Source organism: Tenrec ecaudatus, chromosome 5 (genome assembly GCF_050624435.1).
Source record: "Tenrec ecaudatus isolate mTenEca1 chromosome 5, mTenEca1.hap1, whole genome shotgun sequence".
Taxonomy (NCBI): domain Eukaryota; kingdom Metazoa; phylum Chordata; class Mammalia; order Afrosoricida; family Tenrecidae; genus Tenrec; species Tenrec ecaudatus.
Genome location: NC_134534.1, coordinates 145,631,404 through 145,657,435, shown reverse-complemented (window position 1 = coordinate 145,657,435; position 26,032 = coordinate 145,631,404). Strand labels below are relative to the sequence as shown.

At 47.6% G+C, this 26,032-nt stretch overlaps 1 protein-coding gene across 3 annotated transcripts in view; it reads left to right on the top strand.

Moving 5' to 3' along the window:
- Window positions 1-16,545: 16,545 nt before the first annotated feature.
- Window positions 16,546-26,032, top strand: part of ABHD6 (abhydrolase domain containing 6, acylglycerol lipase) — a 48,677-nt gene continuing 39,190 nt past the window's right edge. For 2 of the 3 annotated variants that reach the window (XM_075549987.1, XM_075549988.1), the window contains exon 1: window positions 16,547-16,683. The gene's annotated coding sequence lies outside the window, so the exon portion shown is untranslated. Of the gene's footprint in view, window positions 16,684-26,032 lie in introns of all 3 variants that reach the window. The other variant, XM_075549989.1, reaches the window with a different exon arrangement.

Here is a 26,032-nt window from a genome sequence, read left to right as displayed (position 1 = left end):
CGGCTGTTTTCTAGACAGTAAGCAAGGGTCACCATCTCGGGTGACTGTACCGATGGAGGGAATGACTGGCATGAGTAATTCACCAGGCCTCTGAAGGTGGGATCACTGCTTGTGATCTTGCCTTCCAAGAACCTTCAAAGGCGACCACTGGCATGAGCGACCTTTTCTGCAACGTTTGAAGGGGAGGCGAGACCCGTCGATGGGAAATTGGGATCCTTGGCTGGCCACAGACTGTCACAGCAGAACTGTACCAGGAATGTGGTGTTGAAAAGCCGTTGAAAACAACAGAGTGAGCAGTTTCTCGGTGGCCTGACTTCCAAATGCTTGTGCCAAGACTTGGCAAAGGAAAACCAGCCAGTGGGGAAACCGGAACCAGCACAGGGGCAGAAAGCTAAAGCAAAACCCCAAACAGAACCAAGCAGTTCATTATAAACACGAGAAAACAGGGTGTGTGTGGGGGGAGTATCCGCAGGAAAATTCAGGTCAACCACCAAGGGACTGGGCGGGACTAGCCTACTACTATGAACCCCCACCACCACCACATGGTGAGCACTGGGCACTTTCTTGTCCAGGGTCACATGCTCAGCAGTCCTACAGCAAAAATGGCAGGGGCGGGGATCCTGGGTGGCACCATCTTGTTGGGGAGTGGAGACCCCCGTGGTTGGCTACCCTGCCAGGCAAATGGTAGCTACCCCATGTGGCCAGGCGGGGAGTCGGTGGAGGGCAGGCAACTGGAACCCAGATCCTGCAGGGACCCGCAGGGTTGACTTACTGGCAGGAGCCCAGGGCCGACCCCTGAAACTGCAGGCTGCAGTGTTTCCCTCACACCCCAGGAGGCGAGGCCGGGGAAGCCCGTGAGGCACCAAAAGAGCAGACAGGCAGACACACAGCCCAACATAGAAGCAGGAAACACAGGGAGGACAGAAAGGCAGACACACGGGTGGGGGGCGGGGAGATGGAAAGGGTCTCCTGCCAAGCCTTAGCGTGGCCCCAGGGGGCATGGTCCCAGGGGGTCCACAGCTCTGTCTGGGGCCCAAAGGTGCCATCTCCCCTCCAACAGCAACCGGTGTCTTGCAGTTTTGCAGTTTATGAGCCACCCAATTTTCCCAGTCTCTCAAGGGTGGTGAGTTGAAAGTCTGGAGACCCTAACAAGTCCGTGAGGCAGGGAACTCTGTGCCCCTTCCCTGGCTGACCTTAGTGTGGTCCACAAGTTATCTCCGAGTCATGGTACCACAAATGATAGGTTTTTTTGAGTCGACAATACCTCGTGTTTGGCTTCGCATGAGAAAGAATTCATGCCGAGGCCTGGTTTGTAATCCAAGTGGATTTTTATAAAGGACAAGAGAAATTTCAGGTTTTACAGTCTCAAAAGTGTACACATGGAAGCTGCGCTGGGGCTCACCACTGAATAGGGGCAGCTCGTGGCACTGCACTGCGCACCCCCACGTGGTGAACTGAGGCCAGAGAGAGACTGCGCACGGCCGAGCGGGCACAGGAGCAGGGTAAAAGAGAGCAGAGAATCCTCTCTGAACTGCCACTGACCAGAGCTGGAGTCCCAGAGACCGGCCCTCCGGCTACCAGGGTATTTTAAAGCTCTGGCTGGGACCCCATTGGCTGAATTAAGCCCACTTGGGTGGGCTCGTGGGTCTGGACCTAGTTTGGGCCACCCAGGTGTAACGCCCATCTGGCTTGAGGGGGATGGGGCTGAATTAGAGCATGCACAATTAAAGTCTTTAATGGGTGGCTAATGCTTGCCTGATTTCTTCACAACCTCCTATATGGGGGCCTGTGCAGGCATGGGAGGGACAACCCCCCCCCCCTGTATCCCTATCCTGGCTACCTGACACATTGACATATTGCCTAGTGATATATCTTGCACAATCCATATATCCATCCATCGTGTCAAGCACACTTGTACATTTGTTGCCATCATCATTCTCAAAACAATTTGCTTTCTACTTGAACCCTGGTATCAGTGCATTTTTTCCCTTCCTCCCCATTCCCTCATGAACCCTTGATAATTTATAAATTACTATTATTTTGTCATATCTTACACTGTCCAACATCTCCCTTCACCCACTTTTCTACTGTCCATCCCCCAGGGAGGAGGTTATATGTAGATCTTTGTAATTGGTTCCCCTTTTCTCCCCCACCTTTCCTCCACGCTCCCGGTATCACCACTCTCACCACTGGTCCTGAGGGGTTTCTCTGTCCTGGAACTGTTTCCAGTTCCTATCTCTACCAGTGTGTGTGTGGGGGGGGGGGGGCCTCAACTAATCACAGGTTCAGTAAGCACAATTGTAAAGTTAAGATATATAAAGATTATAATAAAGTCATAGCATGAGAGATAGAAGAGAGATTGAAATAATGGAGTCAGGCACATTTCATAGTAGCATGCTTACCTCCTGGACGGCCATGAACTTACCAGCCAGGTCCGAGCACAGCATGGGCTGAGGGCAGGAGAACAAGGCGAGGTGGGGCAGAGACCCCATTTATTGTTAACCAAGGCTTAGGGGGGTGTGATTACAGGTAACCACACACCACAGGAAGGGGCAGTACAATAGCATACACACCATAGGAAAGGGATGTACAATAGGCATAAGCCTACAGGAAGGGGATGAGCTAGGGGTGTGCACATGATAGAAGGGGAGGGACTAGAGGCATACATGTGACAAGAGGGGCGGACCCTAGACTCAATATGACAGCCTAACCTTGGTCACCCCCTGGGTGGGCTTGACTTCCCTGGGCTCTCCTACAGGGAAATAATCTACTACTATCCTTATCAGAAGGGAGTGGTCCCTACTTGTTGTGGGAAAAATAGTGTTGTCTGCTTGCTCTGGATGGCTGATAACCCTTAGGGAGAATAACCCCTGACCTACTTCTGTTGACTTCCAAGTGTAGTCATTTGCCACGTGTAGCAAGTAGCTAAGTTTGGCATATATGTGGGGGAGACAACTTGGAAGAAATCTTTGTTTCCCACACCAGTGTACATCCTCTGGTGAGGTAGTTAGTTTATAGTGCCAACCTGGCTGATAAACACATGTAGGGTTAATTGAAGGGCGGAGAGATAAATGACTCAGTAAGCCTTTCCTTTCAAGTTCTCGGGTTTCTTGCTTTGTGATGGTCAGACCAGAGTGCAGCTGCTTTAGCCAGTCCCCTGCTTCAGCTGGCAAGGTTCATTTCCTGCAAGACATCCCCAAGGAGAAGCCGCATGGACCTACCCCAATGCAGCCCAGGGTGCTGTAGCAGCCGTGTGGAGACTCCTGCCAGTGCTGAGATGCTTACACGTTTACTGATTCGGATTTCCTCCTGCAGTCGGTGTCATAGTGTGTGTTTTAATGATATGGAGGAGGACTTTTTGGATTGGTGTCGGACATATGGGTTAATGTTGGACGTGTGGGTTTGGGCGGCACTGGGTTGGAATGTTTTCTTCATGTGCACTTAACCATTATATAAAACTCCCTCTTATACATGAGTTTTTGTGGATTTGTTTCTCTGATGTACCCAGACTAACACATCTGGTCTAGCCAGATTTGTAAGGTAGAATTGGGATCATGATAGTGAGGGTGGGAAGTAGAGGAAAGTTGTATGTTTCATTATTCCTACACTGCACCTGACTGACTCGTCTCCTCCCCTCAACCCTTCTGTAAGGAGATGTCCAGATGCCTACAGATGGGCTTTGGGGCTCCACTCTGCACTCCCCCCCATTCACAATTATATGTTTGTTTGTTTTTGTTCTTTGATGCCTGATACTGTAAGAGCTCTCTCTCTGGACTGGAGTTACACCTTGGTCCTTGGCTCCACACGAGAAAGAATTCACGCTGAAGCCTGGCTCGTGATCCAAGTGAATTTAATGAGAGTTAAAAGAAGCTTCAGGTTTTACGCGGCACCCACAGGATTCCTTTCAACCATGCAGCCTGGCAGAGACTGCTCGGGGGTCACGCAAAGATCTCTCTCCCAAATTTTCCTCCAAAAAGGACCTCTCTCAAGTTCTTTCTCAAGTTCTCTCCCCAGTTCCTCCCAGTTTCTCCTCTCTGCCCCTGGCTCCTGCCTTTTCAAGGATTGCAGGGGGAGGCATGGTGGATGACCCCAGATCGGCCCCATTGGCTGAACTGCAATCACCTGGCCCAGGTGGGCAGTTCCAGGATTAGCGCCCATCCATGCCCACTGGCGGGAAACCTGGGCCTCTGAGCATGTGCAGTATGCTTCCCTTTGTTTTCGTGCTTGGCTCTCTCTCGGGCATGCGTCAATGGACATCTCATCCCTGCCTATCTGCCTAACAATACCTGATCCCTTTGACACCTGGCTCAGAAGCAACAAAGCACACATGGAAGAAGCACACCAACCTGTGTGATCACGAGGTGTCAAAGGGATCAGGGATCAGGCATCAAAGAACAAGAAATCGGGCTATAATTTAGACTGCACTCCTTGAAGGAAGGAGTTACAGCATACCTTTTACACTTGGGTCCTAGATGTAAGTAGGTGCTCAAAAAAGATCTAACTTACAAATAAAGGAATAAGCATTTTAAGTCATTTAACAAGCAGATATTTCTGCCTAAAAGTATTAATATTTCATATTGTATTTCTGGATACAAGCTCTTCTAAGGTGAACCCTTATAATATTTTACCTTTTAATTCTACTCCTGGTTATGGCAGCAGATAGTGTAGTAGGTAGTAGGTACCACAAAACCAAGCCCGCTGCTACTGATTTGGGCTCCTAGCAACTCTAAATACAGTTCTAAGATTGTGAGTCTTTACAGAACCAGACAGCCTCATCATTCTCCCCCAGAGTAACTGATGGGTTTGAACCATTGACCTTGTGATTTGCAACCCGGCACCTAAACCACAGCGCCACTGAGGGGCCTTAACATACGAGATAGAAAAGTTGTGTTCTGATATACTCAACTTGTTTTGCATTTGGCACTATCACCTAGTAGCTGTGTGACCTTGTTGTTAGATGCCACCGAAGTGGTCCCACCTCATAACGACCTACAGAACAAGACATCACCTGCCCCTGTGCTGGCTGAGCAGTTGGTAGGTTAGAGCCCATGGTTGAGCCACTGTGTCAATCTATCTCCTTGATGGTCTTCCTCCTTTTCCCTCCTTTTCTTCTTTACCAAGCAGGACATCCTTTTCCAGGGACTGGTCTGTCTCCCCAGACAACCTGACCAAAGTACATGAAATCTCACCGCCCTCGCATCTAAGGAGCATTCTGGCTGTACTTCTTCCAAGACAGATTTATTTGTTCTTTTGGCAGTCCACGGTACTTTCAGTATTCTTCACCAGGACCCTAATTCAATGGCATGGATTCTTCTTTGGTTTTCCTTACACAGTGTCCGACTTTCACATGCATCTGAGGCCGTTGGAAACAATACCATGGCTTGGTCAGGTGCACCTTAGTCCGCAAAGGAACCTCCTTGTTTTTCAACATTAATGAGATCTTGTGCAGCAGATTTACCCGATACAAAGAGTCGTTTAATCACTGACTGTTGCTTCCATGAGCATTGATTGTGGGTTCAGGCAAGACGAAATCCTTGACAATTTCAATCATTTATCGTGATGTTTTCTTTGCATTAAGCTTAAGTCATACAGACGGTCTTTATTGTGACATTTAGCAGGCTATTTAATGGCTCTGAGCCTCAATTTCCTCATCTGTAAAGTGGGTCTCATGGGAGGTTGCAAGGATTTCATGCATACAAACACTGAGCACCAGGCAAGGCACTAGGAAAAGTTCAACACACGGGCCTAATAACTGTTTGCTGCCCAATGCCACTCCCCTGCCGGGGCCTGGGAGAGAGGGAAGTGAGAGGACATTTGCAGTTCAGTGGGCTCAAGAGCCACCTACATGAGCATCTTTATCAGGATCATGTGCTAGGGGGATGTGAATGAGGGAGGGAGCAATGGATGTTGCCTGGGGTAGCTGATATGAGGTGTGGCATCTCAGTTGCATATTGGACAGAGAGCTCAGTCGGTGGCTCTGAGCTGCCACACATGTGGCTCATGCAAATTGCTGGGAAGTCAGAGATGCTGGCCCACTGGCACCTCTGCACATATGTGTTCTTCATTCTTCTCCTACATACTTCTCCACATGCATTTCACATTACTCATGATTCCATTTTCCTTTGCATGTGAGTTCCTGATGAAATCGTTGCCTGGCATTTCCTTATTTTCATTAGACTCTCCGTCCTGGAGGGCAAGAAGTGCCTTTGTCACTCAGAGGCTCTGGCTGGTAGTGGGTGCTTCCATATGTCTGATGATCGACTCAGGGAAAGCCGCGAGATCATTGACTGACAGCCCCACCCTCCTGAGAGAGTGAGGCACTTAAGCCCTCTCTGTGCCCACCTTTAACGTGGGTTGGTGTCTCACAAGGGGGTGGTGAAGACTTAGTAAGGCGATGCAGTACCTGACAGGTACTAAGGGCTCATTAAGTGGTGGCGACTGCCAGCCCCCCTCAGCTCTGGCTGATGAGTCAGTGAGCCTGGGCGAGGTTCACAGACTGTGTGGCAGGAGCATGCCCGGGGTGTTCTGCCGCTCCACTTGGCAGAGGAGAGGTTTCCAAATTCTTTCCTAATGCTGGGCTGAGACCCATCAGCTGATTGATAAGGCATTCCTATTTGAGATGACTGAGGTGCCATTAAGCACATGGGTGCTCCCTGGGGCTCTTCCCTAACTGATGCCTCAGGATGGGACTTAAGGTGCATCCCTTCACTTCCTCCTATCTTCTTGGTGCCACTGTGAATCTGGGGCTCATTAAGGTTTCTCTCTGTCAGTCAGCAAGGCTGTGAAGAGTCACCGAGAATGTGTCTGCCAGCCTGGACTTAGCATGGTTCATCTAAATAGAAAACTCCCTAGATTAAAAAATATATTATAATAACTTCCCTGTATATAGAACCTCCAGAGCCTTGGAGACCCATTGTGACGGTTTTGGAAAGGTCCGTGATGGGGTAGAGGTCAAAAACTGTTGACCCGAACATCAGTTACTGGAATGGACTATGGGGTGGGGGTGGGGCAGCCTTGGAAACGCTGTGGGTAACAGTAAGTGGGGATCAACATGATGACAATAGATTTGGGATGGAAGGCTTTAGAGAGAACATTTAAAAACAAGGCAAAGGAACGAAATGTTAAGCAGTGTTTTAAAAGACAATTCTTTGTAAATGGACCGGGGAAAGTTTGGCCATCTCAAGGTTGATGCCTTCCAAGAAGTCATTCACTGATTCTAAGAGGAAATGACTTCTGAGGTGCATGGAACCTCACAGAATGGCAGGTCAAGGCAGAGAGCAGCGTTGTTGCCAGCAAGAGCAGCCTGGGCAGACAAAGGCCCAGGGGCGAGTTTCCCTGGACAGTCTTGGGGGGTGAAGGGAGGTGCTGGTGGATGAAGCCATCGTGACAAAGGTCAGATGCTGAAGACTTTGGGTGGCAATTAAGCGAATCAGAAATTTTCATTTGAGCTGAACAGACAATAGTTTAGGGTTAGGTTTTTTTTGTAATTCATATATTTATTTTTAAAAATCATTTTACTGGGGTTTCTTATACCTCTTATAACATTCCATACATCAATTATATCAAGCATATTTGTGCATATGTTGCCATCATCATTTCCAAAACATTTTCTACTTGCGCCCTTGGCATCAGCTTCTCTTTGTACCTCTCCTCCCCTCCCCCCTTCTTGAGTCCTTGATCAGTTTCATATTGTTATTATTTCATATCTTATGCTGTCCCTTGTCTCCCTTCACCCACATTACTGTTATTTGTCCCCTTGGGGGGGCTATATAGCCAAACTTGTGATGGGTTCCCCCTTTCTACCTTACCCCCTCCTGGACCATCCCCTCCCTTCATGATATTGCTACTCCCACTGTTGTTCCTGAGATTTATCTGACCTGAATTCCATGTATTGAGAGTTCTTATCTGTACCAATGTGTGCTCTCCTGTCTAGCCAAATTTGTATGGTAGAACTGGGTAATGGTAGTGGGGAGGGGGCGGGGGGAAGAAGCATTCAGGAACTAGAGGAATGATGTGTGGTGATTCATCGGTGCTATACTACACCTTGGTTGAATCATCCCTTCCTTATAGCCCTTCTGTGGGGGCATATTCAGTTGTTTACACATGGGCGTTTGCATCGATATTGTTTTTTGTTTGGGATCTTTTGATACTTCATACCTGATCCTGTCAACACCTTATAGTCACACAGGCTGATGTGCTTCTTCCATTGGGCTTATTTGCTTCCCTGCTAGATGGCCACTTGTTCAACCTTGTTAACAAGTTTGTAAGACCCCAGACGCTATAACTTTTTATAGCCAGGCACCACCCGCTCTCTTCACCACATTTGCTATGCACCCACTTCAGACAATAGTTTTTATTCCTCCTCCACCAGCCCTGCTACTCTTTTCTAAAATTTTTAACTGTTGTGGCAAAATATACATGACATAAAGATTTGTTTTTTAACTATTTTCGACCATTTTATTGGAATATAATTCATACATCAGACAATCCAATAGTTAAGTCATATCAGGAAAAGTTGTACAATCATTGCCACAACCAGTGTGAGAACATTTTCCTCATTCTTGTACTCATCAATTGGAAGTGTACAATTCTGTGACATTTGTTATATGATCTATCGTACGACCATCACCACCATTTGCGTCCAAAATTTTTAATCACCTCAAGTAACAGCCTGTACCCATTAATTATTAAGATCTATCTTCCTTCCCCAGCTCCTGGTAACCACCGCCCTGCTTCCTGTCTCTGTATCAGAGTCGGTCCCTGAGATGTCATAGCAGTTGGGCCAAGCAGCATGTTCCTGTGCTGTCTGGCTTACTTCACCTAGCATCATATTTCCCAGGTTCATGCTTTGCTTGCCATCGAATGCATTAAAGGGTCACATCTCTTCGTGGCTGAGTGGTAATCCATTGTGTGGACAGACCACTGTAGAAATGCCCCCTGACCACCTCTAACTTCAGAGGGGCAAATCGAGATCAGCAGCCCCAGGCTGATTCCTGTGAGGCAGAGATCAGACATGCCTGCGCTGGTCAACTTTTTACCAGTTCTGACGCCAGCCGTGAGCACTCTCTCCTCTCGGCTCAATAATTCACGGCAATGACCACGCAGAACTCCCAAGACTCATGGGTCTGGGATTTATGAGTGAAGTAACAGGCTACAATTCAAGGGGAGGAATGATTCGATCTAAAAAAAAAATGCCAAACTCAGTGGCATTGAATTGACGCCAACTCCTAGTGACCCTCTAGGATAGGATAAAACTGCTTCTGTGGGTTTCTGAGGCTGTGACTCCTAACAGAAGGAGAAAGTCCTGTCATTCTCCTAAGGAGTGGCTGGTGGTTTTGAACCGCTAACCTTGCAGTTAGCTGCCCAATCTGTAACCACGATACTATCAAAGCTCCTAGGAAAGGTTCAAGGCACAGCTTTCTGAGCAGGGCAGTCTCTTTGCAGATGTGCCAGAAGGCCCCTTGTTGGGGTTCAGATAAAAGACCACTACAATGTCCAATTAGAATTATTGAAGTCTTTATTTTTTTATGTCAGGCTAGCCCCCCGGCTACAGTGGGAAGGTTCAATGGGAACTTTCTCTCCAGACTACAGCCCCCCTTCCTTGGCCAAGCTTCTCATATCATTCAGGGAGGGTAGAAAACAGAAAGTAGAAGAAAAAGCAAGTTAGAATTCATATATCACTAAGTGGTATTGACAGAAGTAAAACAAAAGTCTATTTAGGTAAAGTTCCAGGTGCCTTGTTTTATGAGCCCGTCCCTGGATTTCCTCTCTAGCTTACCCTCCTAGTGGGGGCTGGGGGTGGGAAATGAACACTCCTGTCCCTGAGAGAAAGACTTACAGCATCTCTTGATAAGGGGAGGGGGTAGTTTAAACAAGAATTGTTCTGAGGGCATTTACAACCTGCATTCCATTATGATGTTAAGGCAGACTACCTCAGTCTGCTTAAATGTCCTGATAGGAGCTTGTCTTGGGCAAGTGTTAAAAAGCTTTTGAGTTTTACTATAAAAAGCTTAGAAGTACCACATTCCACCAGCAAGCCACTGACCCCAAAGCACTCAGCTTTCTTGCTCACCACACTGTCGCCTGATTCCGTGGCCTCTGCTGCTGCCGTTTCTCGAACACTGCCTCTGGGCATCTCTCACTGTCTCCACTGTTCCAGCTCTTTTTTTTTTGTTCCAGCTCTTCAGTCGGGCTTCTCAGCCCAGGACAGCTCTACCCCTAGCTCTTCCTTATCCGACATGATGGAGTCCCTCTGTTCGCCTCTGTGATGGCTCATTTTAAGTCTACTAGGATGGCAAAACTGACCCATTTCCCTCATTAAGGATTTGTTAGGTTTCTTTCTCCAGCCTAAATGTCAGCCTCGGTCCTTAGCTCCACGCGAGAAAGATTTCACGCCGAAGCCGGGCTCGTGATCCAAGTGAATTTAATGAAAGTTCAAAGAAGCATCAGGTTTTACGCGGCACCCATAGGATTCCTTTGACCATGCGGCCTGGCAGAGACTGCTCCGGGTCACGCTAGGATCTCTCTCCTCCCACGAAGACCACCAGACCACCAAGCAAGACAAGCCAAGAGCCCAAGAGCCCAAGAGGGCCTCTCCCTTCAGATCCCTGCCTTTTAAAGGTTCCCAGGGGAGGTGTGGTGAACGACCCCAGGTCGATCCCATTGGCTGAATTGCAATCACCCGGCCCAGGTGGGCTGCTCCAGGTGTAACGCCCATCCAAGCCCACCGGCGGGAAAATCCAGCTTTTGTCTTTTGCTGGCTCTCCCGGGCATGCGTAATGGACTTCCCAGTTCCCTAGGCTAAGCTACCTAACAGTTTCATACATCTTATTCGTGTGGTCTCACTCCCACCTTATGTGCACGAGTGGCAGATGTAACAGGTTTTGTGTCTGGGCCAGGATTCTCAGTGGTTTGGCAGTATAGACACCTCCATAATGGGCAGCCAAGTCCTTAGAAGTGTACCCAGCCAGCTGGAAGAAGATTTGAGTGGGATGCAATACCTTACTTGGCTCACAGTCCTGATCTAATCGACTGAAAGGAAGTTTCCTCATGTGGCATGCTTCCAGTATACGTGGATGCTGTGGGGGAAACTTACTTGCTTTTTGCTGGGTCTGGAGCCTGCATCTGGCTCATCGACCTCCAGGTCTTTGGACCTGCTATATTGCCTACTGGTCCTGGGAGTCAGCAGCAGCCTGCAGTCTGACCTGGTGAGTTTGGATTCATTTGCCTCAGCAACCTGTCATCTTCCGGCCGATCTTAGGTTCCTCAGCTCCTGAAACTTCATGAGTCTGGACCCAGCCGACAGCAGTCCAGATTGTCCACAGTACCTATTTATATTGGAAGCAGGCCATGCCTTTGGGGAGATCTCATCATGAGGGATTGCTAGGTCTCAGCTGCCAAGCCACTGCGAATCCTTGCCCTGCCATGTTGACACAAAACTTAGTATCACACTACCCAATCCTCTTGGTGGGCAAAAAACACCTTATTTGCATAGTCCTATTTAATCATTTGGTGAGAGTTACAACACCATACCAGAAAATCTATGTGGGCACACCTTGAAGATATTGCAGAACCTCCGCAATAAGACAAGGACCGCAAAAGGCAAGTCGCTTGAATGTTGTGGTTTCCCAGTGCATGAAAAAGTTATGTTTATATTATACTATAGTTTGTGAAATGTGGAATAGCATTGTGAAAAATTGTGGTAATTACCAAAATGTGCCACAGAGATATCAAGGGATTTGATGCTGTTGGCAAAATGGTACCAATACACTTGTTTGATACAGGGTGGCCACAAACCTCTAATTAGTTAAAAACAAATCAGAAAAATAAATGCATCTGAAAAGTACAATGCAGCAAAATGAACAGAATGCGCTGTACCATACCATTCTACCACACCACAATTTGTTTATCCGTTTATCTGCTGATAGACACTTTTGGCTATTGTGACTCATGCTGCAATGAGTGTTGGTGTATATGTATCTGTTACTGTTGCTTGTTTTAATCCTTTGGAACCTATATCTATGAGCGGAAGTAATGGGACCATTTCATGGGACCATTTCATGGGACCATTTCAATGGGACCATCATTTCATACAGTTCTACCATTTTTACCCTGTCAGCCATCTCCCCCTTTTTTCCCCTAAACAAAACCCCCCAAAAACCATTAACATAGACTTGATTCCAACTCAAAATGATACTACCTAAGGTTTCTGCAACTGTAAATCTTTACAGGAGCATTATTCAGCTTTATCGTTTGTGCATGAAGAGGATGGTGGGTTTGAACCTCAGACCTCCTGGCTACCGTCCCATGTGCAACTCACAGAGCCACCAAGCTTTAATTACTGTATATACTTGTGTATAAGCCGAGTTTTTCAGCACAAAAAAATGTGCTGAAAAACTGGGGTTCGGCTTATACACGGGTCAGTGGTACCCCAGTTAGGTGTAACATCTCGCTGTCCCCCCCCCCCGCCCGCAGGTAATGGGATGAGCGCCCATTATCTCTTGGGTGATTGCCGTTCCTCCGCTGTTCGTTCAAAACCCCACTGACACTGCAGGGCTTTGAATGTTTGTTTACTCACATCTAACCAATCAGACCTGTCCTATGACATGGACGGCTCCAATTCACAGAAGCATCCATAGTGATTCACTTACACAAGCAGCTGAACTGGTAAGGATGTGTCTGTGGCTGCGCTCCATCTCTCCCCTCTGGTCTCTGTGTTAATTCACGTCCTGCATCCCCCGCCTACATGGACTCCCCCCCACTCCTCCTGGCTAACACGTCACGGGGGGATGGGGGACATTACCATGAAAGTTCTTTTTCAAAGTCTTGTTTTGTTATCCTATTAGAAATGGATACTCTTGAACCAAAACAAAAACGCAAGTCATATGAGGCTGGTTTCAAAATGAAGGTTGTGTCAAGAGCAGGAGAGAGCAATAACAGTATTGCAAGTAGGGAATTCTGTGTTGACAAAAAGCAAGTGAGGGAGTGGCAGAAAATGAAGACTGACTTGGAACAGATTACAAAAGCTAAAAAAGCTCGTCATGGTTTAACGTCTCTTTATGGGGCTCTAGAAAGTGAATTGCATAAATGGGTTATGGAGTGTCGTCAAAATGGTTACTGCGTAACATGCATGGGAATCGGCATACGTTCTCTACAAATGACTAAGGATGACAAATATAAAGCATCAGGCATTGAAAAATTTGCTGCATCAGCAGGATGGTGTACCTGCTTCATGAACAGGTTTGGCCTACTATGTTTGAGACAAAGGACAAAGAATTCCCAGAAATTGCCACAAGACCTTGAAAAAATTATGACATTCCAGTCATTTATTATAAAAAAAGAAGGATTTATAACTATGACCTGGCAGATATTGGGAATATGGATGAAACTGCCATGAGTTTTGATCTTCCAAGCAACAGAACTGTGGCAAGTTTAGGGGGAAAAAAACCACATTTTTCTCAAAAACACAGGAAATGAAAAAAAAACCACTTTACAGTTGTTCTATCATATTTGGCTAATGGAACTAAGCTGCATCTTGTCATTATTTTTAAAAAGAAAGACCTTGCCTAAAAAGATCAATTTTCCACCAAGAATTACTGTGCGTGCACATGTTAAAGTTTGGATGGATGAAGACGGAACACAAAAATGGCTGGAAGAGATTTGGAACTGACGACTAGGAGCAGCCTTAAAGAAAAAGCCATAGTTACTTTTTTGGGTTATGTTCAGAGTCCACCTATCAGATGACATAAAAAAATTGACAAAATCTAGTAAAGTTACTTTAGCCGTTATTCCAGGTGGGCTTACATTTGTACTGCAGCCTCTGGATGTATCTTTGAATAAGCCTTTTAAAGACCGTGTGCAAAGGATGTGGCATGAATGGATGTCATCTGGTCAAGCCCAACTAACAAAAGGAGGAAATCTTATGAAACCTGACATAAAGTTAATATCAAAGTGGGTTCGAGATGCATGGGAAGACATTCCAGAAGACATGGAGTGACATGCCTTCCAGAAATGTAGTATTTAGTAATGCTGTGGATAGCAGTGAAGACTGCGCTTTGTATGAAAATGACATCAGTGATGGTGATGATGGTGATCTCAGTGAGGACAGCGTCTATGATGACCTCACACCAGCTGAAGCTCTGCATTGGGATACGGATGATGATGAGGAATCCAGTTTTGAAGGACTTTAACTCTACATTTTAGCTTGGTTGCTGATTGAGCTCAGGGAATAGTACTCTTAAGGTATCATTGTTGATACCTTATTGTTTTTGTTGAACCTATTTCCCATTTACTGTGCTGGTTTACTAATGTTAAATGACTTGTCCTTTTATTTATGTTTTTATTTAAAATAAATATTTAAGTACATTACCCCACTGATGTCTCAATGTTTAGTAATTTTATTTTCATTTGTTTTGATTATTGAAACTCACCAATAGCTTCCGCATTTCCCACCCTAGGCTTATACTCGAGTCAATCAGTTTTTCTGGTTTCCCAGGTAATAATTAGGTACCTTGGCTTATACTCGGTCGGTTTATATTCGAGTATATATGGTATACCTCTCACTGCCATCGAGTCAATTCTGACTGACAGCAACTCATAGCGGTTTTCCTAGATTCATATTTTGTACATCCCATGTGCTGATTACTAATGGATGCCTACAGATGTTTCTTCTCATTTTGACTTTGGCCACCTCAGCAGAGGAAGACCCAAAGTTTTGCTCCATCTCCATCATTAAAACAGACTCCAAGCTGATACCAAGGGCTCAAATAGCAAGGACGTGTTTAGAAAATTATGATGGCAATATATGTACAAGCATGCTTGATACAATGGATGGATGGGATGTCATAAGAACTGTAAGCGCCCCCAGTAAAATGATGGTTCAACACAAAACAAAAGGACTCCGGTTCGAGGCTTTTCTTCTCCAGTCAACTGTTGAATACTTTCCAACGGGAGGAGCTCATCGCTGGCACTATGTTATTCGACGATGTTGGCTACTCCCTTGGAAGTGGGCGATACAGTTCTCCTTCCGAGTCTATCTCATGTCAGGGGAGCCAGCCCCTAACAAATCGTCACAGGCCCGGCAGGCACAACTGTACAGTGGTAATATGTAAAGATTATAGTAAAGTCATAGAGAATCAGAGAGATAGAAGAGAGAGAGAGTTAAATAAAGGAGTCAGATACATTTCATGGTAGCATGAAATGTACTGCTTGATGGTCCAAGTGAGGATGTGGAAGGTGGGAATTTCAGGAGCAAGAGAGCGGGGAAGGAGGCCAGGGGGAGAGGGATCCAGGAGAGAGAGCTCTTTACTTCTAATCAAGGCTTATATATCTTTGGAGGGCATGTAATCACCCTAATTACTGGTAAAAACATACATCACAGGAAGGGGTTGTACTATAGGTAATACAGTAATGGGAGGGGGACGATATAGAGGCATACATGCAATAGGAAGGGGAGGGATTGGGGGTACACATGTGACAAGATGGGCAGATCCTAGATTCAGGAAGGCAGCCTAACTCTGGATGTCACTGAGCAGGTTTGACCACTTCTCTGGTTCTCCATGGAAACAATTACTATCCTTATTAGTAGGGTGTGAGCCTACAGTGGACCTGAGAGTAGTCTGATGGCTGAATGCCTTCAGGGAGAATACCTCTAAGCATCTGACCTCCCACCATGTGCTGGCCAACAGCTTCTACGGTTTGGCTAATCTTTGGGGGAGACAAAACTGGGGAAAAGTCTGTTTATATCCCACAATCTTAGACTCAAAGCTCCGTTGCAACCTGTCCACCGCGGTGACCCTGCTAGCAATTTCAAATAGCAGTGACTTCGCTCCCAGGATGCCGGCAACGTACATGCAAGCTACCAGTCTGACGAACTGTCCGACCAGCGATGGTTTGGAGCTTTGGTGTGGGTCCATCCTGGCTTGGCGGTCCAACTCTGACCCCAGAGGCGGAGTACCAGGCAAGCCCCTGGCCTCCCCAGCCTGTATTTCTTCTTGGAGTAAGGGAGCCACAGTCCAGTGAGGCCGTGCCGCTGCTGGTTAGGGAGCTGTCTACGGGTGGAGGAACCCGTGTCGCTCCTACGAGCTCTTTGGGGGCAGAGATCCTGTCTGGGTGACTTCGGGGTCTGCAACCATCAGCAATGCCAGCCACGCACACAGTAGGTGCTCAGTCAAGGAAGCCAGGCCCGATGACTTCCGGCCTCGCGCGGTAGCCCCGAGGCTCTGAGTTCCACTCCCCGAGCCCCGCCAGACGCCCGCACTCCGCCGAGTTCGGTGGCGCAGGGCCGCGGGAGGTGGTTCTACGGGCCCGGCGCTGCACCCGCAGCAGCACTGTAGGTGCTCGCGCTCGGAGAGGGGCGCCTCGCCGCCGGCCGCGGGAATCAGGGTCTGCCGGCTACTAGGACCCGGAGTGGGTTCGCGCGGTGAGCAGGGGGCTCGGAGGAGCTCGGCTGCGGAGCCGGAGCCGGAGCCGGGTGCGCACCGGCGGGGACGCGGGGGTAGTGGGGGCGGGGACAGCATTTCCGTCGGAGGACGCCGATCGTGCGAGCTGCGCCTTTAAGGCGCGGAGTCGAGCCGGGGCTCTAGTGGAGAGCGGGGCGGGCTGGAGCGCTGCGGCCGGAAGGGAGCTGCAAGCTGGGCACTGGGCGCTGAGCTCCGGGACATCCAGGTGGCTGAGTCCGTTCAGGTGAGCGCGGACGGGCGTGCGGTGTGCACTTAGGGAGCCCAAATCCGGGGGCGCCCACAATGGCCCCGTGACTTACTCCCCCCGCCCCGCGCTCCCGCGCCCTCCACGACCTCGGGAGGCCGGGCTGCCGCACCCCAACCCCGGGAGCAGCGGGGGTGGGGTGGGGGGGATGAGGTGGGTCGGAGACCCGCACATCACTTTCTACTCCGTCACCCCGCTTGGCTCCAGACCCGGCGTGCTCTCTCTCTCCTGGAGTCTGAATGGATGTAGGTGGCTTTGCGCTCCTTTCCACTTCCTAGGTCCGGGGGCAGGGTGAGGATGGGTCTGGGACCTGCACCTACTGTCCTTTACGCAGTGCCAGCACTAGCTCCCCGCCCCCAGTGCCAGCACGGTTTGGGGGTTCTGTTCCCACTACACACACACTCACTTTCTGGGGGATGGCTTACCCCTCGCTTTCCCAGCGGACGTCATTTTCCAGGTCATCTGCCCCCATCCCATCCCAGACCTCTACACACCCTGAGACCTCTCTGAGTCTACATTGCCCGGCCCCCGGCAGCCGTTCGGGCCCCTGTCCCCAAACCTGCCCTTATCCCCGCGTTCTGTGCCCTCCCCTCTCTGCCCTCCCAGAGCCGGGATGCTGGCCCAACCACGGACAGCTGGTGCTGCCCCACAACCTGGGCATCCCCACCTACACCTATGCCAGCCCGCGCTTCCAGGCTGCTCACTGGCAACTGCTGATTGTGTAATGCTAGGCTGCAGGGCAGAGCACGTGCGAGACTCGTGCCCCTGAACCTGCAGACCAGAGGGGGAGACTCATTGACAGAGGGAGGACGCGGGGGAGGGAAAGGGGTGGTGGTGAAGGATGCCACAGAGGCAGAGACTGTGCCCCAGGAATATGCATTCTGAGCCCCTTTCGCAGGGTACTCGAAAGCCAGCATTTTGCCTTCACCCCTCTCCAGCTCGGAGATCCCCAGAGTTTGGGGTTAAAAATCGTTTGTTAACCATTGAAGCCGAGATGTGCTATGCAAGCAGTAGACGCCAGGCTGGTGTGCTAAGCACTTCCAAGAACATAGCCTGCCATCCTCCTCCCAACATGCCTGTGTGCTAATGCTTCTCGGATCATTTCTCCAAGGAAGCTTGTGAAGCTTCCAGGGGTGTCCCCCTCCCTCCCAAGAAAGGTGACTCCACAGGCCCCACTTTCAGCACAATTGTAATTCACAATATAAGAAATCAGAAGGAACATAACGTATGTTCCCAGCACCACGGGGTGTTTTTCTCAATTACGTTCTTGGACTGGCAAGGGGTGTTTGGTATACCTTCCTCAATGATACTTAGGCCTAGAGAGAGGGGCTTGATCCAAACCAGGCAGCTAACAAGTAGTTACTTCCCGTCCCAAGCCCCTAAGCAGAGGCCCCTCCCAGAGGCCCTGGCCCCCCTCTCCTGTATCCTGGCCACTCCTTCTCACTCCCACCTTTGCTGAACACCACATCCCTGGCCCTTCCCCATGGCTGCTTTTTGCTAAGGCTGTTTTCCTTCCTCTGGAACTGCCTTTCCTGCAATCTCCAATGACTAACTCTCATGTATCCTTTAGGACAGCGCAGGTCCCCCCTTCAGAACACTCTTCTGACCCCAGCTTTCCTGCTGAGACCCCCTGCTAGCTATGTGATCATGAACAAGTTACCCAGCCTCTCTTGAGTCTCAGTTTCTCATAATAGTTTTAGAAAGCAGTGATCAGACTTGGGTCAAAAAAAGTCCAGCACCCAGCTCATGATAAGCACTCAACATCGCTTCTCGGCCTTTTGGCTAAGATCAAGTGTGATAAGCACTCAACAATCACCAGTTCATGTTTTGAAAAGGAGCCATGGTGGGACTTTGGGTTAAGCATTGAGCTGCGAACTGTAGGGTCAGCAGTTCAAACCCACTAGCTGATCCAAGGCTGCTAGAGGAGGTAATCTGCTCCCATAGAGTTGTACAGCCTTGGAAACCTGAGGGAGTGAGCAGTTTAACGTTGTCCTTTCCATAGGGCAGGGGTGGGGAACCTTTCTCTGCCAAGGGCCATTTGGATATTTATAGCATCATTCACGGTCGTCCTGTTCAAACATCTAACGAACTCAGCGCTCATGCCATGGCTGGAACTACTTCTCTTGGTAAGATGTGTGATGTTAGCTGGTGTTGATTTCTTGGTCCTTGTACGACCCTTGGGCTGCATATAGGTTTCCAAACTTATTTTTCCTTAAAAAAAATCGCTCAGCACCCCAACCCCCAGCAATTAAAACCTTTTGTACTGTAGTCCTTAATCTAGGATAAAGTGGAGGTACCTGCTTTTGCAGCCCCCCTGGATAGTTTCAGCACCCCCCAGGAGGTGGCATCACCCTAGGGAAATGGCTATAGTACAGTGTCTCTGTGAGTCTGAATTAACAAGACCACTGACTTGGGATTTCTAGTAAGATTTTTTTTTTTTTTGCCAACGTCATAGTTCTGTGGAATTGAACAGGCCACAAGAATTTTCTTTATTTCTGGAGTCCTGGGGGGCCTAAAGATGTGGCTGTCTGTTTCTATGAAGAGCTAGTCTTGGAAACTCTAGCATGGAGTTCCATTCTCTCTTCTTAAACAACAAACAAACCCACTCCTGTGGAGCAGATTCTGAATGATAGTGACCCTATAATACAGAGTAGAATGTCCCCCGTGGGTCTCCAAGACTGGAAATCTCTACAGAAGCATAAAGCCTCATCTTTCTCCCACAAATCAGCTGGTGGTTTAGAACCCCAGACCTTGCGGTTAGCAGCCCTGTGCATAACCCATTCTGCCACCAGGGCATAACCCACTCTGCCACCAGGGCCCCTTTCAGCTCACTGTGAATTGGAATTGCCTCAAAGGCCTTGGGGGTGGGGGGGCGCATAAGCGTTTTTTGTGCCAGCATGGATGTCACTAGCCATATGTGACTATTTAAATTACAATGAAATAGAATTCACCTCTCAGTTCTGCAGTCATACCCACCAGCCACATCAATATATTGGACAGAGCAGATGGAGAGCATTTCCATGTTTGCATAAAGTCCTATAAGCTGCCATGGCAAAGTCGCCTGACAACGGTATGAAGTCCCGTTCTTACTGGCATGTCATCTGCAAGCAGGAATTAAGAGAGTGCAGGGACTGGGATGGTTAATGAGTCCCCGCAGCCTCGTTTTGGCTGGCTGACTAGCTGGCTTTTAACACAGGCAGATGAGAAGGATGAGCTGAGAGGGTGCAGTGACATGAAATGTCTCGGGTTGTGCATCTCCGCCTTGGTTGCAAGGCGGCAGAACCACTGAGGGATCGCTTAAGAAATGCCCCACCTGGCTGACTGTCGGTCCCAGACCAACTGAATCGCAGTCTCTAGGGTGGGACCTGGGACTCATGAGGGTTTTGTAAAGCTCCCTATGGAATGTGCAGTCAGAGTGGAGGACAGCTGCCTTCATGGCTGTGACGCTAAAAAAAGAAGAAAACATTCTAGAAGACCCTTTCTAGTTAGATTTTGGTGAGTAGCAAAAAATCTTGCATTGATTCACTGTGTTGCTAAGTAAACGGTTGGAGTTAGGTGAGCTTGCTTCCTCTAGAAAGAATTCTCAAAGTGGGGCAAGAGCAACATTGTCGTGTACGCCCCACCCCCACCCAAAGTCTAGAGACATTTGGTTTCTGCAACTTGCTAGGGTTGGGGTGGCCATGGGGTTAGCTGCTAGCATCTAGGGGATAGAGGTGAGAGGTACGCCTAAATGTCCTAGAGAGCCCAGGACAGCCCCCCACAGCAGTGGTCAGGTCTCAGAATCAATAGTGCCTTGATTGAGAACCATCATCAGAACGCCATATTTGCAACACTCATGACCCCTCAGAGAGCCCCAGTGGCACAGTGGCTAAGCACTCTGCTGCTCACCTAAAGGTTGGTGGTTTGAGGCCATGAGCAGAGCACCGTAAAGATGACAGCCAAGAAGAACAATGGGGCTGTTCCATTATCGCCCACAGGGTCACATGAGTTGGAATTGTCTTGATGTGCCCAGCCACGGGATTCTCTTAAGCAAATGCTCATGGAATCTGGACCTTACACCAAAAAATGTCCCCTGAAGTCTTCTTTAGCCCAAATGTTAGGTTAGCTCAATTAGTGGCTTCTTTGTGACATAACTTCCAGCCAAAAAGTAGGCTTCTAGGTTAATGGCAACAATGGACAGGTAGCACAAGGTCTCAAACAGGTAGTTCCAAAGGGCAGCATTTGCCCAGAAATAAAGCTCTCGAGGCAGGATGGGGTCGGGGAAATGGAGGAGTGGAAATGGGGAACACCGGCAGGAAATGGGAGGAAGGCTAGTACTTGAGGGGACTGCAATCAATGTAGTGAAATGCAATACAGATGAATTACTGACTAGATTCCTACTCTGTGAACCCTGTGCTAAATCACAATAAAAGTTCGTTTACGTCTGCCTTGAGCATTGTGCTCTTCTTTATACCCACTTCTCATATATTTTGCATCTAAAACAGTCGTAAGAAATTGATGTATTTTGCATATTAATGACATGCATCTAGCAGTAACAAGCTTGGGGCACAAGGCCAGAAAAATGATAGCTATGATGGTTAAGATCATGTATCAGCTTGCCTATGATTCTCAGTGGTCTGGGTGTTTGTTACATAATGATGTCATTTGGCTTGTAATGATGTATTCATCCTCCAGTTTGTGATCTGATGCGGTCATTCTCTATTTTCACATAATGCTCACTCTTACCTAAAGACCCAGTCTTTTGGAACCTCACCATGCCAGTAAGTGTGAGGAGGGTGGGTGTAAGGGATCAACTTGACCAGAGTAACTGGAAGTTCTCAGGGGTCAGCGCAAGAGGAATCATCTGGACATTGAGAATGAGAACAGTTACACAACTGGAGGAACATAACCAATGTCACTAACTTGCACACAGAGAAATTGTTGAGTTAGTATATGTTTTTCTGTTTTTTTTATTAATCTTTCCTCTATTTATTATAATTGATCCAGTTGTGAGGTTTTCGGTCTTTTTTTTTTTTTTAGTATATAGTTTTTGAATTTTATTTTTTAAACATTTTATTAGGGACTCATACAACTCTTACCACAATCCATACATATACATACATCAATTGTATAAAGCACATCCATACATTCCCTGCCCCAATCATTCTCAAAGCATTTGCTCTCCACTTATGCCCTTTGCATCAAGTCCTCTTTTTTCCCCTCCCTCCCCGCTCCCCCTTCCCTCATGAGCCCTTGATAATTTATAAATTATTATTTTGTCATATCTTGCCTGATCCGGCATCTCCCTTCACCCCCTTTTCTGTTGTCCGTCCCCCAAGGACAAGGTCACATGTAGATCCTTATAATCGGTTCCCCCTTTCCAAACTACTCACCCTCTACCCTCCCAGTATCGCCCCTCACACCCCTGGTCCTGGAGGTATCATCCACCCTGGATTCCCTGTACCTCCAGCTCCTATCTGCACCAGTGTACAACCTCTGCTCTATCCAGACTTGCAAGATAGAATTCGGATCATGGTAGTGGCGGGGGGGTGGGGTGGGGGGAGGAAGCATTTAGGAACTGGAGGAAAGCTGTATTCTTCATCGGTGCTATGTCGCACCCTGACTGACTCATCTCCTCCTCTAGATCCCTCTGGGAGGGGATCTCCATTGGCTGACAAATGGGCTTTGGGTCTCCACTCTGCACTTTCCCCTTCATTCACTATGGTAAGATTTTTTTTTTTGATGATGCCTTATACCTGATCCCTTCCACACCTCGTGATCGCACAGGCTGGTGTGCTTCTTCCATATGGGCGTTGTTGCTTCTGAGCTAGATGGCCGCTTGTTCACCTTCAAGCCTTTAAGACCCCAGATGCTATCTCTTTTGCTAGCCGGGCACCATCAGCTTTCTTCGCAGTATATGTTTTTTCTATGACTATTTTCAACTCTGAAAACATCCATTTAGAAATCTTTTTTTTCTTCTGTTTAGAAATCTTATAGCATATTACATACATTATAGCCAGTGGCTTCATAAGTATCAAATAAAATTAGAGCAATATATCTAGAAATACTGGTGGGAAAAATACTGGTGAATTTGCTTTTTCATTTTGGTATAAGAACTACCATATATACTTGAATATAAGCCAACCCGAATGTCAGCCAAGGCACCTAATTTTAGCACAAAAACTGCATTAAAAATGTGCTGAAAACTCGGCTTTTACACAAGTATATGTGGTATGTAACTGTGTAACTAAGCACAACATTTGAAGGAAGAAAGACCTGAAGTCGATCTCTCGATAATATTCTAGGCTTTCAGGTCCCAGAAGCCAGGTAGGGTGTTGTTGTCCATGGTTGGCACGTCCTGGGGTATCTGTGGCAGACTGGAGTACAGCACTGTGCCAACTGCTGATTCAAGAGAAAAGGGCACCATGTGGGAAGATGTGGGCTGAGACAAGTTGGACTCTCTTCCTCTAAGTAATTGCCTAACTTAGTCACAGTGTGCACTTTGGGCGGTTTTCCAGAAGCTGTATTTGGCTTGGTGTTTGCCTTGTGATATAACCAATGGGGTTAAGCTTCATGTGTGATAGGTGAAGACTGGGACTGAGCTATGGATTAGACAAAATGTATAAAGACAGCCACACGGGCCTTGTTGACAGGTTGCTCAAGCATCTGAGCAGACCTATGCGCAGTAACATTCAGGGCAATGGAGATGGGGGGCTACTTAACCGCCTGGGTTGCCTGGCAAGTCTTAACTGTGCTCAAGAAGGCTTGTAATATCTGTCAGCCATGGCTGCCAACATGGCTTCATCTCATTTTATCTCCACACCTGAGATTCAGTGACTTGTCCAAGGCCACCCAGCTCTTCAGTGACTGAGCTGGCTTTGGACCCAAATCATCTAACTGCAAACTTGAAGTATCTACAGAACTCATGTAATAGCGAAGACATGTAGCATGAGCTGAAGCTCACCAGACAAGGGAGAGGAAAGCAGTGCTGGGGGCTGGGGGTGGATGTGCCAAGATCAGGAGGCATGCAACAGCAGGGCCTGCCCGAGACCGCAGAGTCAAGTCTCCAAAAAGTCCATGGAATTACAAGATTTTACATACATACACACGATCTACTCCGCAACATAAATTCCATTAAGTTCAAGACACTTTTGTGAGGGATGATACTACCATTTAGTCGATCCCTAAACAACCGAAGGAGCCCGGGTTATACAGTGATTTTTCATTGGGCTGCTAATTGCAAGTCAGCAGTTCGAAACCAGCAGCTTTCTACTCCCATAAAGAGGTACTGTCTCAGAAACCCACAGGGGCAGTTCTACCTGTCCTCTGGGGTCGCCACAAGTCAGCATGTGTTCATTGGGAGCCAGCTTAAAGAACGGGGGTCCCGGGAATATAAGCATGTCAGTGCAGTCTTTCCTGAAGAAAAATGGGTGCCCTTTGAAGATTTGTTTAAGATTAGGAAGCAAAGACTTCAGAAAGAGCCAAATCAGGGCTATAAGGTGAATGCCTGATGATTTCCCAGAGAGACTTGCAGATTTGCCCTCATTGCTGAGAGCAGTGGGCAGGAGCTTTGTCATGGTGGAGAAGAACTTGCTGGGGAAGCGTTCCTAGGTAGTTTTTGGAAAAGCTTTTTCAAAACACTTTGGTTATAAGTAAATATTATTATTCTTGGGCTTCCAGAAAGTTAACATCCAGAAAGCTGTTGCCACACCCTCGCGTGCTTTTGAATTGACTGGACCACGTCACCTCTTGGTAGCCAATGGTTTGCTTGTGCATTGTCTCCAGAATCGTCCTGGAAAAGCCACGTTTCATCTCCCATAGAATTTTCAGGGAGACACTTCAGGATCTTGATCCGTCTTGTTGAAAATTTCTGTCGACACATCTCCGCCTGTGTGCAGCTGATCTGGGCACAACAGTTTAGGCAGAGTTTGCTCAACTTTAATTTTTCAGTCAGAATTGTGTAAGCTGGACTCATCGAGATGTCTGTGGTATTGGCTATTTTTTTTTCTGCTGTTAATCGTTGGTCCTCTGTTGATTAGAGCCAAAACCACATTCACTGCTTCGTAAGAAATTAGGTATGGATGCTCTGCTGCTGTGGGTCCTTGGCCCTTCCTACAATGTGTGATTTGTAAACTGCTGTGTTCTTTGGGGCACTGTCTCCATAAGCTTTGTAGAGCATCATTGATTTCACCCATCTTCCATTCAAGCTTCATCATAAATTTGATGTTCGTTGTGTTAATGTTAGCAGAATCCATGATTTCAAACAGATGTTTTACCCATCTTAGTGCCTCGAAGTAGCACCTGTTCAGACTGTGAGTGTGAGTTAATTTTCGTGTACACGTTTGAAATCCAGGCACCAGCTGCTGGATCCAGACTCGGTGACCCAAGCAATGTGTGCGGATGTGTCTCTGAGGAGCTTGCAGCCTGGTGGAGAGTATGACCAGCCTTCTTGTGTGCACCATGACCCAAGGCATGACTCACAAGCACCAGGAGAGAGAAGTGCAAATGCCCGGAGACATTGCTTTGGTTTTGTAGTGGCAGCTATAACAAAAATACCACAAGCAAATGGTTTTAACAAACAGATCTTTGTTCTTTCACAGTTAAGGGCTAGGAGCTTGAATTCCAAGTGCAGACTCTAAGCCTAGGACAGTGGTTCTCAACCTTCCTAATGGCGCAACCCTTTAGTACAGCTCCTCATGTTGTGGTGACCCCTCCAACCATAAGATTATTTTCGTTGCTACTTCATCACTGGTTTTGCTGCTGTCCTTGTGAAAGGCTCATTCGATCCCCAAAGGGGTCAAGACCTACGGGTTAAGAACCTCTGGCCTAGGGGAAGGCTTTCTGGTTTTGTCAACTCTGGAAAAGGGCTCTTGAGCTTGTGTTTGCTGCTTCCTTGGGTTGTCCGTATGTCTTGGCATCTATTTACCCCATCACTACCTCCCTATTTCACGCCTTTTGTATGTTGTTAGGGATTTACAGAAAACACACCCTAAAATAATAATAATTTATGAATTATGCAGGGTTCATGAGGGAGGGGGGCGGGGGGAGGGAGGGAGGATAAATGAGGAGCTGATACCAAGGGCTCAAGTAGAAAGCAAATGTCTTGAGAATTATGACAACAAATGTACAGATGTACTTGACACAATGGATGTTTGTATGGATTGTGATAAGAGCTGTATGAGCCCCAATAGAATGATTTATAAAAAAAACTACACCCTAAACTGATCTGGACTTGTTAACATAACAAAGTCAACCCATTCCCAAGTACAATTATAACAAGAGCTCTGTTGACTTGTTGCACTGCTAAATGAAGGATCAGCAGTTCAAAACCACTAGCCACTCAGCAGAA